This window comes from Lepus europaeus, chromosome 5 (genome assembly GCF_033115175.1).
Source record: "Lepus europaeus isolate LE1 chromosome 5, mLepTim1.pri, whole genome shotgun sequence".
Lineage (NCBI taxonomy): Eukaryota > Metazoa > Chordata > Mammalia > Lagomorpha > Leporidae > Lepus > Lepus europaeus.
Genome location: NC_084831.1, coordinates 94,753,539 through 94,769,182, shown reverse-complemented (window position 1 = coordinate 94,769,182; position 15,644 = coordinate 94,753,539). Strand labels below are relative to the sequence as shown.

The 15,644-nt window shown below is 38.2% G+C and overlaps 1 long non-coding RNA gene across 1 annotated transcript; it reads right to left on the bottom strand.

Annotated features, from left to right (window-relative positions):
• Positions 1-3,585: 3,585 nt before the first annotated feature.
• LOC133760866 (uncharacterized) lies at positions 3,586-14,339 on the bottom strand. The gene is made up of 3 exons (XR_009866016.1): positions 14,213-14,339; positions 13,988-14,094; positions 3,586-3,642 (listed from the first exon to the last, which is right to left on the bottom strand). It is a non-coding gene; the product is annotated as an uncharacterized LOC133760866 (long non-coding RNA).
• Positions 14,340-15,644: the final 1,305 nt, after the last annotated feature.

The following is a 15,644-nucleotide window of genomic DNA, read 5'->3' as shown; positions in this document are numbered from 1 at the left end:
GCCACTGTTACCTTTCCAGCGCACTTTCCAAAAGGCAGATTGCTCTCAGAATTTGAGTTTATTGGTTTTGTTAACTTTGGGGAAAACTTCCCAAATGTGCATGATGGTAGATTTCTGAAATATACCTTTCTCTCTCTCTCTCTCTCTCTCTCTTCCTCTCTCTCTCTCTTTCTTTCTCCCTATTTTTCCTATTCCAATCTCTCTTTCTTGTTCCATCTTTCTTTTTTTTTTCATTCACCACATTGATTTTTTTTAGTGATTTTACCATTTTTAACAGTTTTTTTAAAAAAACTTATTTAATGAATATAAATTTCCAAAGTACAGCTTATGGATTACAATGGCTTCCCCCTCCACAGCTTTCCTCCCACCCGCAACCCTCCCCTTTCCCACTTGCTCTCCCCTTCCACTCACATCAAGATTCATTTTCAATTCTTTTTATATAAAGAAGATCAGTTTAGTATATATTAAGTAAAGATTTCAACAGTTTGCCCTCACATAGCAACACCAAGTGAAAAATACTGTTTCAGTACTAGTTATAGCATTAAATCACAATGTACAGCACATTAAGGACAGAGATCCTACATGATATTTTTTAAAGGATTGATTAATTTTCTATGCAATTTCCAATTTAACACCAAGGTTTTTTTTTTTCATTTTCAATTATCTTTATATACAGAAGATCGATTTAGTATATACTAAGTAAAGATTTCATCAGTTTGCACCCACACAGAAACACAAGGTGTAAAAATACTGTTTGAGTACTAGTTATAGCATTACTTCACATCGGACAACACATTAAGGACAGATCCCAATGAGACGTAAGTACACAGTGACTCCTGTTGTTGATTTAACAACTTGACACTTGTTTATGGCGTCAGTAATCTCCCTAGGCTCTAGTCATGAGTTTCCAAGGCTATGGAAGCATTTTGAGTTCGCTGACTTTGATCTTATTCTGACAGGGTCATGGTCAAAATGGAAGTTCTCTCCTCCCTTCAGAGAAAGGTACCTCCTCCTTTGATGGCCCATTCTTTCCACTGGGATCTCACCTGCAGAGATCTTTCATTTAGGTCCTCTTTTTTTTTTAAAAAAATGAGAAGTTTCTGTACTGCAAAAGAAATAGTCAGGAAAGTGAAGAGGCAACTGACAGAACGGGAAAAAATACTTGCAAACTATGCTTCAGATAAAGGATTAATAACCAGAATCTACGAAGAGATCACTGGGATCTCACTCGCAGAGATCTTTCATTTAGGTCTTCCCCCCCCCCCCCAGAGTATCTTGACTTTCCATGCCTACAATACTCTCATGGGCTCTTCAGCCAGATCCAAATGCCTTAAGGGCTGATTCTGAGGCCAGAGTGTTATTTAGGACGTCTGCCATTCTATGAGTCTGCTGTGTCTCCCCCTTCCCATGTTGGATCATTCTCTCCCTTTTTGATTCTATCACTTAGTATTAGCAGACACTAGTCTTGTTTGTGTGATCCCTTTGACTCTTAGACCTATCAATGTGATCAATTGTGAACTGAAATTGATCACTTGGACTAGTGAGATGGCATTGGTACATGCCACCTTGATGGGATTGTATTGGAATCCCCTGGCACATTTCTAACTCCACCATTTGGGGCAAGTCCGATTGAGCATGTCCCAAATTGTACATCTCCTCCCTCTCTTTTTCCCACTCTTATATTTAACAGGGATCACTTTTCAGTTAAAATTTAAACACCTAAGAATAACTGTGTGTTAATTACAGAGTTCAACCACTAGTACTAGAACAAAAAAAATACTAAAATGGATAAAGATTTACATTGTACATGAACAGTCAGTACAAGAGCTGATCAAGTCACTGTTTCTCATAGTGCCCATTTCACTTCAACAGGTTTCCCCTTCAGTGCTCAGTTAGTTGTCACCGATCAGGGAAAACAAATGATATTAGTCTCTTTGGGACTGGCTTAATTCACTCAGCATGATGTTTTCCAGATTCTTATTGCAGCTCAATTCACAATAGCTAAGACCTGGAATGCCCATCAACAGTAGACTTGATAAAGAAATTATGTACTCTATAGAATACTATACAGCAGTCAAAAACAACGAAATCTGGTCATTTGCAACAAGATGGAGGAATCTGTTCCATCTTTCTATCCTCTGTTTTCTTTCTCTCTTTTCTTTCTCTTTTTTCTTTCTCTCTCTTCTTTCAGTCTGAGTCATTTGATGTCTTCTAACCTGAGGCTGCTAATCTTTACACTGGCTTTATTGGCTGCTGCAGTTTAACACTGTTCAGAGGAACAGGGGATGCATCTCTCACCAAGGAACATGCCACAGAAACAACTTCTGCAGTGATTTTATCCTTCCTAGCAAGTAATTCTGTCACAGAGGGCACAGAGGAAGTGACAGGATGTTCAAGTGAAATATGCAACAATGGCAAGAAACACATTTGTGGACCTGCCCTCAAGGTCCTGACAAGCACAGTATTTGTATTTTTTTTATTTCCTACTTTTCTGTCTTTCCTTAGCTGTCTTGGTAGCATCCTTTAGGACAGTTAATGGGCAAAAGGGGACGGAAACTCAACAAAAGTACCTCATACAAAGTAAACACTCAACAGCACGCTTTTTCCTCTTTTCGAGTAGAGCCAAGACTGAAGACTCCAACAGCAACCATGACAGCAGCAGTTAGAGAAGAGCTGGTTCTCCAAGCTAGCCCTGCCTTAAGAGAGGCTTCCATGGGGCCTTAGGGAGGAGCTGAAACCCAGTAACACATGTTCACTCTCCTTTGTGGGGAGGGGAGATTATAAATTCAACTGGACTTTTTGTTTCATGCATTTTTCCAAACACTATGGTTTGTGCAATTTGAGTGCAAGTTTTTTAGATTTTTTTCTTAGATATAATCACAGATTTTCTTTCACTGCTTTTCATATTGGATCCTAGCTTATATCCTCCAAAGTGACTGATAGTCTTGGAGTGTAAGAATCTTTTTTGTCACTTCTTTTATATCTTGGGCAGAGTTAAGCACTTCTTGAGACACATAGTAATTACTCAATGTATATATATTGATTCATATTTTTAAACGTTTACATATAGTGATTCATTAATTTATTCATTGATTGACTAAGTCTTCCCACCACATTTCCAAGAGAATTTGAGGTAGTTTTTAAAAAATCATTAAATATAATCTAGATAAGAAATTAGGGCAAAGGAAAAATTAATGTCAGAACAATGTATTAATCTATTATTCATATTTTAATAAAACAAATATAAGGGCTTTAAAACAACAGCCAAAGTATTCTGATATTTAAGACTTTCATTGGAAAACCAAACAGTACTCTGTGCACATCCCCTATACCTCACCAGTCTGTGTCCAAGGTAACTACTTTGAATTCTTGTAATCACTCATTCTGATGTTTCTTTCCACATCATTGTTTAATATGTGTATTAATTTTTTTTGACAGGCAGAGTGGACAGTGAGAGAGAGAGACAGAGAGAAAGGTCTTCCTTTTTGCCGTTGGTTCACCCTCCAATGGCCGCTGCGGCCGGCGCACCACGCTGATCCGAAGCCAGGAGCCAGGTGCTTCTCCTGGTCTCCCATGCAGGTGCAGGGCCCAAGCACTTGGGCCATCCTCCACTGCCTTCCCGGGCCACAGCGGAGAGCTGGCCTGGAAGAGGAGCAACTGGTCAGAATCCGGCGCCCTGACCGGGAGAAATACATACCTTCCTTAATGACTATTTGATATCTTTTTATCACCATTGCTCTCACACTTTTTCCCAGGAAAATCTTATTAGCATTTATGGTAAAAGAAATAATCAATGATTATGCTATAATGATGATATGAATATTATAAACTGCTGAGCCAAACAGAATGCAAGAATTATATTTTCCTTCATTAGCAATCTGTCTTGCTTTCTTTTTCATTTCCAAAGTTTTTGATGTGACTAATGACTCTTGTATGTCTGTCAAATACAAGGGTACTCCAAAAAATTTGTGGAAGATAAAAAATGTGTTTTTTGTACAGAAATTTTTTTCCACACATAGTTTACTCAATGTAAATTCTTCATGAACTTTTTGATGACTTCACATATGCATGGACTTCAAAAATTGTTGCACCAAGATGAAATTATATTCAATTCCACTTTCCACAAACCTTTTAAAGTTTTTTTGTTTTCCTCCTTAAGGCTCTCCCCTCTGGATTTCTACTTCTTCCTGCATCATTGTCATTCTAGGACTTCCTTCCCTTTGGCTGCTGTTCCTTCGCTAGCTGTTTTCCAAGCTTTGCCTTCCTCTTCCTTGTTTTATCCACTCCAAAAGCTTTCTATGAGAGGATGCAAGGGAATTACCTTTTTAAGATCTTCTGTGAGTAAAAATTGATTTTTTTTAGCACATTTGATATCTGAGTATGAATGAATTAGGAACTGGGGAAGGAATACTTTTCACATAATGTGTGAAAAGGCTCAGAAGCAAGAAAGCATTGAACATTTGTTGAACTGTAAAAGAAAAGACTCATAGGCTTGCATCAGATAATTAGAAACTTGGTTGCAGCATTATTTTCATGAAAATCCAATTTAAAATACAAACAAAGACATAATTACAGTTGCATATTAGTTTAGTAATTAATAAAAAGTAAGCATCGTTTAGAAGAGCACAAGATGGACTTATCTATATAGCTGTACTCAGAGACATTACCACTAATGGTTTTCTATTTTAAGCCAAAATTCTAACAGCAGCAAGATGCTGCTGAGAAAAGTGATTCAAATGAATTTTTGCCTGTTGCCTTCTAGGGTTTCTCCTGCTTCCATAGGAGATCATTGTGGCTAGTCATATGGTAGCTTCCAGATTTCGTGCATCAGAATTATCAGGGAGAGATAAAGTAAAATAAAGTTCCCGTTCTCATTTTAGAACTACTGAGCACAAAGCCCTTTGGCTGGAGTTTGGGAGTAGTAAAGTGGAGTCAGCGGGAAAGGATCTGTGTGATCACCCTAAGACTGCCCGTGTGTAGAAACCCACCTCCCTTTCACACTCCCGGAGTCTAATCATCCTCCTATTCAGGAGGCAGAGCTATGCCCTCCACTAGAGCTCTTCAAAGAGTTCATGGAACATGAAATTAAAAGTATGCATTTATTTTGGCCCAAATTTTTTTTCAAATACATGGAAAATGTGTACTACGAAAAAACTATGCCTGGGTTTCAAAAATATATATATACAAAAATAAACTCACAGTTTAGTTCCATTTGTCCACAGACTTTTTGAAGTGCCCTAACACATCACTATATCCCAATGCCCAGAACTCTGTCTAATAACACACACTTAATAAATTTATGTTGAATAAAAACAAAGATTGAAACTGTGCACCTTGGGGCTGGCGCTGTGGTGTATTGAGTAAAGCTGCCACCTGCAGTGCCAGCATCCCATATGAGCGTCGGTTTGAGTCCTGGCTGCTCAACTTCCAATCCAGCTCTCTGCATGGCCTAGGAAAGCAGTAGAAAATGGCCCAAGTCCTTGAACCCCTGCACTCACGTGGGAGACCTAAAGGAAACTCCTGGTTCCTGGCTTCGGATTGGTCCAGCTTCAGCCACTGAGGCCATTTGGGGGGAATGAATCAGCTGATGGAAGATCTCTCTCTCTCTCTCTCTCTCTCTCTCTCTTCGCCTCTGCCTCTGCCTCTCTGTAACCACCCTTCAAATAAGCAAATTAATATTTTTAAAAAACTGTCTACCTGAAACTATATACACGAATTACATATATGTTCCTACATCCCACCACCACTAACTAGCTTGCAAGCTTGAGAGCCTGAATAAACTCCCTTATGTCAGCATACCTAAGTAAAATACAAAAATTATAAACCTATGAAACAGTAAATTTAATAAGAAAGTTATTCAAATATGAAAGAATATCATGTATAAATTTAGTGTCAAATTTTTAAAAGTTTATTAAGCAGGCGGAGAGATGGAGAGAGAGAGAGGCACACAAACAGACAAACAGACCGAGTTCCCATCCACTGCTTCATTTCCTGAATATCAGCAACATCCAGGACTGGGCTCGAGCTGGAGCCTGGGGCCAGAGTCAGGAGCTAGGAACTCAGTCCAGGTCTCCTACATGGATGGCAGGGAACCAATAACTTGAACCATCACCACTGCTTCTCACCATCTGCTTTGGCAGGAAGCTGGCATCAGGAGGCAGAGCCAGGAATCCAACTCAGGCACTCCAACCTGCAATATAAGTGTCTTAACCATTAGACCAATCACCTAGCACCTAGCATGTGTTTTGTGTATGTGTGTGCTTATTTCTTTTAAGGAGTTGTAAGCAAAAATAAAATTTCAAGATTGGAGATGAGGTCGAGAGGTAGGAAGATAAGAGTCAGCCTAAGACCTCTGGGAGGTTGCTCCATGCTGCAGTGGAAGTGAATTGGACACGGGAGTCCTACTAAAAGGAAATCTTGCAGTATTCTTACTACACAACTGTTAATTAGCAGTACACAGTCTCTGTTGGATTTGGGGGATAAATAAATGTTTATATGATGTGAACTCTGTCTGACTATTATCTGCAAGAGATAATAAAGAGCTGACTAATACCATATTCAGTTAGGACATTGAAAACTTCCTTATTCAGGAAGTCAGCCCTTAACAGGGTAAACTTAACCAATGAGGTGCCAGTTTGAAAAACGATGAGTCAAATTCTGCAAATAATAACAAGCTTCAGAACAATTTTTCTCAAATTTTAAAATTCAAGGGCTAGGACCTTAAGGTCTTCTAAGTCTGAAAAGACTTGAAATATTTTATCTTGTAAATATGCTAACAAATACATAAAGACCCACACATATAATTTTTGATATGTAATTCTCTTATGAAGACAGACTATGGTAAAGAACTTCTATGTCTTCCTTTGGAAAGAAATATGAATTTTGTCACAATATCTTTCAGTCAAATTCCTTCCTCTTAATTTTAAACATTTTTCTGATTATTAAAATAATATTCTTATAGTTTTAGATATAAAGTACATACAAATGTAAAGAATAGGAATGGTATCAATTATTAACATGATGGCATATTTTATTATCATTTTCTCTTAATTGTTTACATAACTAAGACACAGTAGTTAAATTTTAAATCTTGATATTTTTTCCTCTTATTGTTTTTGTGAATATAGTTAGATCTAGTTCTGACTGTTCTCTCCAATATGAAGTTATTTCAAAAAGTCTGTGGAAAACGGAATTTAAAAAATTTATTTTGGTGAAAAATATTTTTTACATCCTTGAATATATTTTCATAGCATGAATTTTCCATGAATTTTTAAAACACCCCTGTGAATTACTCAAAGAATAAATAGGGTGTGAGCATTTGATGTATTTTTGTCTTGCTGTCAAATTACTTTCCAGAAATTTTGTGCAAGTTCACCCATCAATATTTGATGAAGGTGCTCATTCTATTTCACTCCAATTAGTGCTGACTCTTCAAGAATTATTCTTCTCTAGTCTGAAAGGAACAAATGTGATTTCCTTTTTATTTTAATGTACATTTATGTGAAATAGGTTATTTATATTTACATGCTAATTATATTTCTATCATGTGAATAAAATATTCATGTTCTTTACTCATTTATCTCTTGTTTTTGCTGCTTATTATTTTGTATGAGTTATTACATATTACAATCACAATTAATATATTAAAACTATAAATTATAAAATTATAATATTTTAAAATTATAAACATTAAAATTATATAAATATAATATATGTTTCTTGCAAATACTACAACTTTCTTGATTCTAATTTGCCACTGATGGCAAGATACACAATTATTTTCATTAGACTTTTAATACAAATGAAATCCTATATTCACAAGATGTTGGTTTTAAGACTTTCTTTTTTCAGAGATATTAAACTTCAAGTAATGCTAATGAAACAGTACAGTATGAATTCAATATGGATTCTTGAGTGATAGATGGAGCCGAACCCGCTTTCTCACCACATCTGCCTGTGAGAGGTAAGTGTTTGCTATTATACCACTGAGAGGTGGAAGCGCTCACTAGCACAGCTGCTGTCGTCTCCTCCAACATAACTCATTAATGGCTCTGGGGTTTCTTACCCAGTGGGTGTTTCTTAAACTTACACTTTATTTATTAAAGCTTTCTTCTTCTATTGTATTCAAAACTTCCCTTGTGGATGCCTCAGAAAGCATTCCGATGATTAGCACTGGTTTCGGAATCCATTAAAGACCTTACACAATTCCCAATTCTGATAGCATGCATATACAATTCTTGAGAGGAACTATAGCATAGGTATTATATATAGCATAGACTGTGGAACTAGGCTAGATGCTAACGTCTAAGTACTAATCTCTCTAAACCTCAATTTCTTCATCTGTAAAATGGGACATCTAGTATGTACCTACCTCATGGTGCTATGTGAGAGGTAAGTGAGATAAATCTTGACATACAGCAAGCATATGTAATTATTAGTAGTTACTGTTTTAATTTTCTCTTGAGTGGACACTACTTATTACCTTTAGCCCTCTGATATCTGACGTAAATCTGAATTGGGAGAACACATTCCAGTCAGTAGTACCTGATTTCTCTTAGCACAACCATTGATGGCAAACAGAATTTGAACTGAATTTAACAGGATGTGTGGTCCTGTTGCTGAAGAAGGCAGTAGTATCAACAATAGTCCTGTTTCAGGAAAGTCACCAGAGCCTTTGGATCTGCCACTTTCCATAAGCTCAGGTGCCAGCCGTGGCTCCAAAAAGCCTGGGTCCCACCCACAACTGGAGCCATGAGCAGATGAGTTATAAATAAGGGTGAAATCTCTCTCATTGGATTAAATTCAAAAATGCGATGACATCCAACATTAGGGTACCTTTGCCAAGAAGAAATCAAGAAAAACAATGGGGATTGGAATTTTCTCTTGAAGTTGATTTCCCAAAGGGACTTTCTTTTCTTGCTTATTACCTGTAAGTGTCTCAATTCACAGAAAATAAGAATATTATAAAGTCACAATGGCTATTCTAGGGAGAGAGTCTCCTACAACAGATGAGACTAGATAAGACAATTACTTTTTGTTTCAACTTACTGAAAATATTTGCTTCCTGGATTAGGGATTTATCAAAGTTTGAAGCCAAAGAAAATTTAGAAATTACCACATACCAACTTTTTTTTTTTCTTCTCAAATGAAGTAACTGAGACCTCAAATGCAAGTTCCCCTGACTCTTAGTCTGGTGCTAATTCATTATGATTCTTTACCTGGTATATGTTGTCCAGTCCTCCTTAAAATTTCTGCAACCTTACAAAAGCACTCCAATGACTTCCATGCCATCCAGACTTTGTAGAAGGACATTGATGTCATAACATTTGCTGTGCCAATTTCTTCTTATATTTAAATATTTAACGTGGGAAGGACTCAGCAATGGTTTTGAAATCAATATCTGTATCTATTTTAAAGTGATAATCAATACATTTTAGCTTCTTTGGGCAGGGACCCCAGACAGTCATTTGCTCTTCTTATTTGGAACCTGGGACACTTACAGACGAGATTTGCATTTTGGTGAACTATAGAAAGAAGACGAAACAACTGTGAAGAGGTTGCTGGCCAAGGAGAAGGCCTTTAAGATACTATACGTGGCATATAGTTCAGAGAAATTGTGCTGTTACACTACTTCATACATTAATTAAAAAAATACACGTTGCTCACCCTGTGGGAACTGGCAGAGCAAAGACTGTACCCTGAACGGAGGCAAACATGTGAGAGCCTGTATTGCAATCTGGTCAGCCCAATAACTAGCTCAAATCTCAGGAATCAAGCAAGGCCACAGTGATAGGAGCTGGTGACTTGAGTTTTGAAAAGCCAGTGGACAAGGTAGGTGGACAAGATAGGAAGGGTGTACCCACCAGAGGAAACAGTCAGTTTTAAGAGCTGTTCATCAGAGGTGGTGATTCATGAGCTAAATGCTGAAGGTGCACAGGATAGGAAGGAGCAATCCTGGCAGAGGAAGTAGAGCAAATCATGGAAGTTTTGTTTCTGATTCAATATGCTTGAGGAGGTCAGAGGTCATGTGCTGGTCAACTTCATAATCCTAACTCCAGCACAAAGCCTGGCCAGGAGTAGGCTGTGTGGAATGAAAGATGGTCTTCCCATTTCTGTCCCAAATGGAACCCGAGAACCTCTGTGCTTCTTCCAGCTCTCCAGAATTGCTAGCTGGAGACAACCATCAGGCCTCTGCAACCCAGGAGAACATCTGGCAGCAGCTTTCTGTCTGCCCAAGGCACACCAGTTTGAAGAAAAGGAAGGCACTGCTTTAATAGCTTTGGGCTCTGCTGGGAAATGGAGTAAATCTCTACAGGGAGATAAAAATAAACTGCAGGATGAATCCAGTTGTCCCTTTGTAAAAAACTGAACTGAACTGGGCCAGGGTAGTGGTGATGGAGAGGCAGGATAGTGATGAGCCTATTAAATTCCCCCTCACAGAGAGCACAGTCTTCCTATGATGTATTTTTTTAAATTAAGGATTAGTTTATAATGTCTGGACAAGGTTGGCTCTCCTTCCAGTTGCCCTGCTGGCAGAGTTCAAGATCAAAGTGGCTGGTATTCTCCAGAGCCATCCCCAGTTCTGGAGACTAAAGGTCGGGCTATAGTTGTGAGGGCAACAGAGAAAATCACTTTCAAATATTATTTTTTTTTTTTTGACAGGCAGAGTGGATAGTGAGAGAGAGAGAGACAGAGAGAAAGGTCTTCCTTTTGCCGTTGGTTCACCCTCCAATGGCCGCTGCTGCCGGCACACTGCGGCCGGCACATCGCGCTGATCTGAAGCCAGGAGCCAGGTGCTTCTCCTGGTCTCCCATGCGGGTGCAGGGCCCAAGCACTTGGGCCATCCTCCACTGCCTTCCCGGGCCATAGCAGAGAGCGGGCCTGGAAGAGGGGCAACCGGGATAGAATCCGGCGCCCCAACCGGGACTAGAACCTGGTGTGCTGGCGCCGCAAGGCGGAGGATGAGCCTGTTGAGCCATGGCACCAGCCCAAATATTATTGATAATTGCTGAACTTAGGTAAGGGGTGGATGGAAAGAATATCGTTACATCATTCTTTCACCTTGTACATATTTGAACTTTTGACAACAAAACATTTAGAGCAGAAAAAATTTCCATCCTTCCCTATGGCATGAATCAACCTCTTAATTTCCCAATCTCACTCTCCAGTAATGTGATAATGACTCCTTCTATATTCTTCTAAACGATTTCTGGCCATTTACAAGCATATATAAGTTTTTACAGAGCTTGTATTTCTGCATATTTTTCTGAATCTTGATTTTTTTCTTCTGAAAAATACATTAAGGAGATTTCCCACAATAGAATATGGAGATATACCTCATTCTTTTCATGATTGACTAGTATTACATTGGAATATATATCAACACTCTATACTGTTAATTTTTAGTTATGTCTTTGGAAATATTGTAACAGCTATTTTATTAACACTAAATGGAGTTTAGCATATTTTCATAGGCTTATTGGTCATTCATAATTCTATAAATTATCCACTCAGATCTTTTCCCACTTTCTTTTGTAAATGTTTTTGATCATTTGCAAATAAGTAAAAATAATTAGTAAGATTCCTCCAAGGCTTTCCCCAGAGCCTTCATATATGAAACCAGAACTCAATGGCTTCTGGCAGAGACTAGAGTGTTCCCATCTTGCAGAACAATGACGTCATTGGCAGTGCAAATCCTCCAGGAACCTCTGATTACTGAACCACCTCACCTACTTCCTCCTCCCCTCGCCTCACTCACTCAGTATCCTCTCCCCCAGAAATGAGATTGACTTCTTAGGGTCCTCTCAGCCAGGGAAATACAGCACTCACATTAAGTTCTAAGTTCCATTAAGATGTAAGTTCCACTGACAAGTGGTATTCTATTCTCTCCTTTCTTCTTATTTCAACCCCCATTCCTCTACTCCCTTCCATCTCTTTCCTCCATGCCATCTGCTACTGTCATCCCACAAATAAGCTCTGTCTCATTCTAGACCTCTTCAGTAAGTATTCTTTCTTTGACAGTTGAAACCTGCTTCTCTCCTGAGTTGCTGAGCAGTCCTCTCAAGTAAAAACTGCTCAATTCCCCACCTCCTATATAAAGCTTTTTGAGTCAAATGTATTAGAAACTTCCTTATGCCCTACTGATGCTTCCAGACCAGCGGGGACTTCTGACATCTTATGGAAATGGAATTAAAAGATAAATATTAAAATATTAAGTTTTTCCTCTTCATAAGCCCAACCAAGTCCAACACACTCTTGTAGGTGATGATATCAACCATTTCATTCATCCCTGGAAATTTCACCATATCGATGCAGCTGTTTTTATGTTAGTAATTGAAGAAAAAATGGATGTCCTTTGAAGATTTCTTTTTCTCACTGCATTTTACTTTAGTAGATTTCAGAATTCTGTGACAGATTTTTGGCCAAGTTTTTGCATTTAAAATCAATTATTAAAAAAAAAATAGCTTAAAACTGCCATGCACACAAAAAACAAACGATCCACAAAACACCCCCCTTTCCTTCCGAAAGTTTTATGATGCATTGTTACCACTAACCAGTCTTTTATTGTTACATTTAAATGGCAAATTTAAACAGTTCTGAGGCCATTCTTCCAGCACTGGTTAAGACTGGGGTGATAGGGCAGGCTCTGTGACTTAGTAGGTAAAGCTGCTGCCTGCAGTGCCAGTATCCCACGTGGATGCTGGTTCTTGTTCCAGCTGTTCCATTTCTGATACAGCTCTCTGCTATGGCCTGGGAAAGCAGTAGAAGATGGCCCAAGTCCTTGAGCCTCTGTACCTTTGTGGGAGACCCAGAAGAAACTCCTGGCTCCTGGCTTCAGATCAGCCCCGCTCTAGCTGTTGCAGCCATATGGGGAGTGAACCAGCCGATGGAAGACCTCTCTCTCCCTCTCTGCCTCTCCTTTCAAATAAATAAATAAACAAATCTTTAAAAAGAAGGACTTGGGTGACAGGTATTAAGGATAATATTCATTTAGCCCTCTGAGCTTCCTGGGCAGACTTGGTGACCTTCCCAGCTCCAGCAGCCTTCATGTCCACTGCTTTGATCACACCCACAGCAACTGTCTGTCTGATATCATGAACAGCAAATGACCCAGAGGAGAATAGTCAGAGAAGCTGGCAACACACATGGTTTGCTAGGAAGCATATCAAGTATGTCATCCTTTATAAAGATTTTTTTAAATTAGGAAAAAATCAAATCAGAAAGAACCAAATTAGAACTGTAAGGTAGATAATCATGATTTCCCATAGAAACTTTTACAGAATTGTCCTTGTTTGATGAAAAAAACGGGCAGGAGCATTATGCTGGAGAAGAACTCTAGTCAAGTTTTCCAGGGCATTTTTCTGCTGAAGCTATGATGAATTTTGTCCAAATACTCTTATTCTATGGCCTTCCAGAAACTCAACAAGCAACGTGCCTTGAGCATCCTCGAAGACTGTCGTCAGGAACTTTGCTCTTGACCAGACCATTTTTGCTTTGACTGGACCCCTTCTACTTCTTGGTAGCCACTGCTTTGATTGTGCTTTGTCTTTAGAATTATGCTAATAAAGCCTTCCTTCATCTCCTATTCTGTGCTGCAGAACCTTGATCCAATTTGTTTAAAATTTTCACTGAAAGTTGTGCTCTTATTTTCAGCTGATCTAGGCACAGTTTGGGCACCCAATCAGCAGAAAGTTAGCTGAACTTCAATTTTCAGCCAGAATTGTATAACTAGAACCAATAATAATAATGTTTATTATTGTTTCTACTATTGATGTTGGCCTTGTTCAATTAGAGCATGAAAAAAAAATTTATCTTTTCCCTCTCAAATTGATGTAGATGGCCTGCTGCATCAGAATTCATCTTCAATATCATTTTGTCCTTTCTTAAAATAAGTTCCCATTTGTAAATTGCTGATTTCTTTGAGATTTATTCTCACAAACCTTTCATAAAGCATCAGTGATTTCGCCCTTCTTCCACCAAAGCTTACCAATAAATTTGATGCTTCCTCTTGCTTCAACATTAGTGGAATTCATGTTTTCCTGATGTGTTTCTTCAAAATTTTGTATTTTCCTTCTTAATGCTTCAAACTAGATGCTGTTTAGACATGTTATAACAAGTTAGTATATTTCAGTACAGCAATTTTAAATTTATGCATAGTTTTTATAACACATATTTTCTATGAATGCTTTGAAGACCCCTTGTAGATTTTTACCTCAGAGATGTTAGCAAATCATTGATGTTATTTCTCAAAAATACATGAGCATTTGACACTGCAGTTAAGATGATACTTGTGATGCCTATATTCCACACACAGCACCTCAGTTTCAGTCCCAGCTCCACTGTAGATTCCAGCTTCCTGTTAATGTGCACCATAGAAGGCAGAGTGTATGACTCAAGTCATAAATGGAAGAGACACAGACTAAGTTCCTGGCTCCTGGGTTTGCTCTGCTCTCCCCTTCCTTGAAACAAATAAAAATAGTAAATAAACAAATATATAATTTTTAAACTACATAAGCGTATTTGGGTTTTATCAAAACCCTTTGTTGGTTCAGTATAAATCATGTGAACAGTATTCAATTTTATTTTAAAGCCTATCCTATGTAATTATAGAATCATCCTGTTCATAAGTTTTGGTCACCATGAACCATTTAATTGAATTGTACAGAGAAACAGTAGATATGGTCCATCATCTGTGTTTTAGTTAGTTATATAGTGTATGTCCCATCCTGGGTTACACAAAAGGTTATATAAGAGTTGGAAACTAAAGAAGGTGACACCAAGCTGAGGCAGAACAAGTCTAGAATTGACTGAGTATTGAGTGATAGATGGGAGGAATCAGCAAAAAATAAAAATTGAAAAAAACTTGGCAGGAAACAACCAAGCCTATTGCCAGGCATTTTTGGAAAGTGAGGAGGGCAAGCAACCCGAGCAGGACAAGAGGCAGCATAAGAACTGAATAGCCATTCAGAAAAAACCCCATCTAGGGGCTAGTCGCTAAAGCATAAGATAGAAGAAGTTGAGTAAATTATTAACAGGTTGTTCTAAATACTGAATCAGACAAAACTACAGCAAGGCTAAAGAGTGCAGAAAGCATTAATTGAGAAATACACTCATGCGTTGAACCGATAACCATTCAAGAAAGGAAAGATTTTTAAACACATCTCCTCGTTCCCTTCTGGTCATCCTTTAGGAAAGTTCTCTGATTTTGAACAGGGATCTTTTTAATATACAACTGCTGTAGGTTAAGGAATTTCCCAGTCAAGCTATTTCACTGTTTTCCAGTAGTTATGAATTTTTGGTTAACCCATGTAATGTGCTTGCAGAGTGTTTGGCATGTGCCTTCTCCTCTGGTTTCAGAATGTGTGAAAGGTCACTTAGCAAGAAACAACCCCTGCGCCCCCTCCTATGAAAATAGAGGTGATCTGGCTTTGTTATCAATACATTGCTTATTCTCAATTCCCATGTAACCAAATGCTACTAATTAATTTAAATACAATTAATAATCATTATAATTTTCTGAACTGTGTGTGTGAATTCCTACCTAGAAACAAATTTGATAGTCATTAAAAAGAGTGGTTACCCATATAATGGTCTGCACTGATTCAAGTCCCCTTGAAACAAAGATAAATTGAACCAACAGAAAT